Raw genomic sequence first — 4,619 nt, 5'->3', positions numbered from 1 at the left:
AGACTGTAACTTTTTAACCCAAACAGTTTTCTCTCAGTTACAGGACAATGGGTTTGCTGATGACTAATAACAATGCTGATGACTACTCATTCTCAGTAATCCATATTTCAAAAAGATATTTATTTCAGTGAACACTAATTAATACGCATTACTGTAAACCTCATTAAATGTTAACTTTAATGACTGCTGTATAAAGACATTGCACGTACCTGAACAACATGTAAACAAACAAAGACACTTCCGTACAGGTTAAGAATAGGAAGTCAGAAATACTCGGGAAGAGAAATTTCTCACAGACTATGCAGGTTATGGCAGTTGACTGTGATATTACTGTAGCAGTACAGCTTTGTGCCTGCAAAATGCTCTAATCCACCAAGCAAAGAAAAGAATGTCATGATTCTGACAACTTAAACACAAACTGAAAGCATGCAAGTATCCTTAGTGAAGCTGACAAAGTACACATGTTAAAAATCAGAGACCATCGTGCAACTCTGCCAAACCTTTGGAAAAAACAGCAGTCAGAGAAAGGAGTGCAATTACGAGGTACAGATTACAATTAAATGAAATATGATTAGAGGGCAGAAAGTAACATTCACTTATGCAAGATACCTGACAAGTTCAACCTAAAATCAAAGACAGGTAAGAACTGTAGCTAGGAGTGCAACTAGAAGATATATCATTTCTTTGTTCTGGTATAATAACATAGCCCTGATCAACGTAATATATGCAAAACAAGTTGCTCCAGAGAAGATAAATTAAAAAAAAAACTGGGAAAAAAGGTCAGAATCAAAACCTAGGATAAAACTGTCCTTCAGCTTACTGCATTTTCAAGGTATTACTGAAATAAGCAACCAGAAAATTGTCCTGAAATTCAGAGAAGCCCTTGAGTGTTTAGTTAAAAATGTTATAAAGTGGATACTTTTCAGTCTTCCTAAAATCATTAAGCCTAATTCTGTCCTACCACATGAAAAATTAAACGTGACTTGACAGTTATTTCTTCTGCTGCTGCACTGAGGATGCTGCTGTCACATTTCTTTTTTCTCCAGCATTCATGCTTATGCATACCATACCAGATAAACTGATATTTCCTAGTGAATGACATTTCTAAGCCTTTAAAAGCAGGCACTAGACTGCAAAAGCTCAAATATGCCAGTAAAACAGAATTACAGTGATGTCCAGTATCAATGAGTCTACAGTATTTTATAATACACCCCAATGTAGGGTTTAATGATCTCCAAGGATGTGGCAAAAGCCAGGACTGATGTATCAAAAGCCAGTCCAATGCACGTTACCTGATCTATGTATCCATTAAGGTTATTGTTTTCCATATAACTGGATCACAGAACTAAAGAATTCTTTTTTTTTTTCTCTTCCAAATGTTTTTGTGCTCCAAGTCAGCAAATTAGCCCAAGTTCCAGTTTTGTTTATTCCCTGTGACATCAGTGGTTAATCACTCGAGGTTTAAACCACTGTTTGTAGATGTTCTAATTAGCCAGTTCTACTAAACTCTGGAGTTGACATCACTGCTAAAAGGAATCCAGGAAACCAACAACTCTGGAAGGATTGCCAATCCATCAAGTTAGTTAAAAGTGTGTATATATGGATTTGTATTCAATACAGAATCAGAAAAAAATGATTTGTCCAAACAAGCATTAACTTTCACTCTTCAGATAGAACCTGTTAAAAGGGCATCACAACTCTTCACAAAATCCACAGGAAAAAGAAAACATCCCACATTATTAGCAGGTATTTCTGGAGGAAGCCTTGTTCTTTCCAGCTTCATGGGGAAAAATGTTACTAGGGCCCAGAAGATATACATAGAGGATATAAAATATTCAAAAAGTTAAAAAGCCTCCTAGGCCCAGACTTGTTTTTTTAAAAGTAAAATTTTTGTCTAGTGATCAACATATTTAAATATAAAATACTTTTACTTCTAACATCCAAGTCTCTATATCAATATGTGAACAGGAACAAAAAAAAAAATTTAGTTCTTATACTCAGAAGGAAAGCCATTGCTATAATTACATGCACTGCAAAAAAAGGACAGTGATCACTAGCAATAGACTGGCTTAGTTTGTTCTTTAGATGTGAAGCCTAACTGTCAAGTAAACATTTGGCATTTTAAAAGCATTTTTACATGCTAAAGTTTTGCAGCAGTGTATTACATCAAATTCTGAAGTGCCACTGATCACAGTTCTGTCCAGCTGCCTCAACAGCTTTCAGAGCTTGCTGCAAAAATAAAAAAAGTAAGCATTAACAAGCATGCAGCTAACAACTTAAGATATCTGTAACTTAAGAACTTTAAGCAATGTTTAGTGAATTTACACTAGAAAAGCTTTACTATTATTGAGCTAGATTTTTAGACGTCATCTTGTCCATTTTCACATCCTACCAGACAATGCATTCAATAAGGACACAACTAGTATATACATGTTTTTAGAATACAGCTGATTAGCTTCCCTGAATAACAAATAAAAGCTGATTAGTATGTGAAATACCAACAGCTTCCATTAACATGAAAAGAGGGTAAAGACTAAATTCATGGAAAGATTTTAATGTAGATTGTTCACTGAATCGGATTCCAACGAAGCCTTTCCCAACTGCACTTTTTAGGTGTAAATACTCAAACGTACTGCTCTGAACCAAAACTTATTAAGAGGAGTGAAGCATTCTGGTTTTTTCCCTAGCAGCAGGTAGTAATTTAAGAAATTCAAAGATTTTCTATGTTAGTAGGCCATTCAAAAATTTCTGCCATTTTACTGTAAGAGCTCCAGATCGTAACAGTAACACAGGCATATAGAACATGTTAACATCCCTGTCATAAGCTGTATCATATTTTCACACTGCAGTGCTAGGCAGAAACTGAAGCCAGAGCCATTCAGGGGAAATACACAGCCCTGATCTGTTTCTCAATCTGAATTATATTTGTAATTATAGATCGAGTATTTCACTACACCTTAGTTGCATTTTACATATTAAAAAGATCAATTAATGCACATCCTTAGCCAAGCTTAAAATAAATGACTCGCCACTTTTAAACTATAATTTGCTTCAGACAACACGGGCTCTAATTTGCAAACTCTTCGGTATGGATGTAGGCAGAACCCACCTCCTGATTTGTGTAGAGCTCTATCCCAGGTAAACACAGGGTTACACCACACAATATGCAAAATAAAGGTATGAACTGCACTGCTTCCTACAGATTTTTCTAAGTCAGAGTCATTATTGTTAAAGCAGTATTTAAATAATGCCACCAAAAAAAAGATGCTTTCATCTTTCCAATTTATGTGTCACTTTTAATGCCAAGTGAATATTATAATGGTTTATCTATGTTGGAGAAGTAAATTCAGTTTGTTTTTCAAGCACAAGCAATTTTTAAGGAAATTTTTCACTGTGCATTTCAAACATGCAATTTGACATTTTCGTATCTGTTACTTCTGTGTTAATTATTCAGAACAAGCTTTCCTCATGTCACTTACTGAAGTGCAGATATAAATAACAAGAGCTGTGTACGAGAACACAGAATTCTTACAACAAAGCAATATGGCAATTTCTTTAACCTCTTAAGCACATAAAATACCCAATCACCTATTTCGTTTTAACTCAGTTCTAATAAGAAAACAAAGCTGAATGCGGTACTAAGTCTCCTTTCATAAATATTTTCTTCTGCCCTGCATCTTCCCAGTATTTAACCTTTGGTGATCTAGTTTCCAGTTCAATTAATACAATTAAAAAAGAAGGGGGAGAGAAGAGAAGAAATGGAAGAATGTCCAACCAGGCTTCTCCTTATATCTATGCCGTGATAGCTACAAGAAAATTGCTATTGATCTTCTGTTAAATTATAAAAAGAATATAAGTTATTCACCAAAATTAAAAAAAAATAAAAAAAAGGAAATGGATGCTTTTTAAATTACTGAGTTGGACTATGATGTAACTCATACCCCTTTTGCTCATAACACCCATAATATTGTTAACCACTATTAGTAAAGTGCCAAATACAGCAATGAGTTTAACACAACTCCAGACAGCTCCCAAAATTGTTGCAGAAATGACAAAGGGAATCAAGGTCAGCATTCTTCTAACGCAACAGCTAACCCATTCCTGTGAACATGGTATACTGGCACTGGTGGGTGTAAAAAATTTCCATGAAATATAAAATAAACGTAATTCCACCAGATTTTTCCCCCTCTTTAGAGAGAACCATTTTGCTCTCACTGGTCTCAAGCCATTACATATCTGAGAAAGGAAGGGGAGGGAGGAGTTCACAGAAGTTCAGGGTCAGCCAGTGTTCACGTATCCTGTCATCTTCGAACTCAAAGCTCAGGGCACAAAAACTCCTATACCACGCACTGAAACCTATATATTTTGGGTGTGCGTGTGGGGGGAAACCTGCAATAGGAGCGAATGTGTCATACGTGCGGAGGCTGCGAGGAGAAGAGCTGTCAGGAGAACGCTGCCTCGCTTGAAGCAGTGGAGGCGGTGGGAAAGGACGGTGACGAACGCAGGCTCACCAAAAAATTCCGGCGGTGCTCAGGGGCTCGCAGCCCCGGCTCACCCCTCGGGCCCGGCTTCCCGGGGCTCCCCTCGCAGAGGGCTCAGCCTCCCGCAGCTGCCCCCCG

The sequence above is a fragment of the Manacus vitellinus genome, unplaced genomic scaffold (assembly GCF_001715985.3).
Source record: "Manacus vitellinus isolate BGI_N305 unplaced genomic scaffold, ASM171598v3 scaffold_5_pilon, whole genome shotgun sequence".
In the NCBI taxonomy this organism is placed as follows: Eukaryota; Metazoa; Chordata; class Aves; order Passeriformes; family Pipridae; genus Manacus; species Manacus vitellinus.
The sequence above is the reverse complement of the archived record's forward strand: the minus strand, read 5'-3'. Positions refer to the sequence as shown.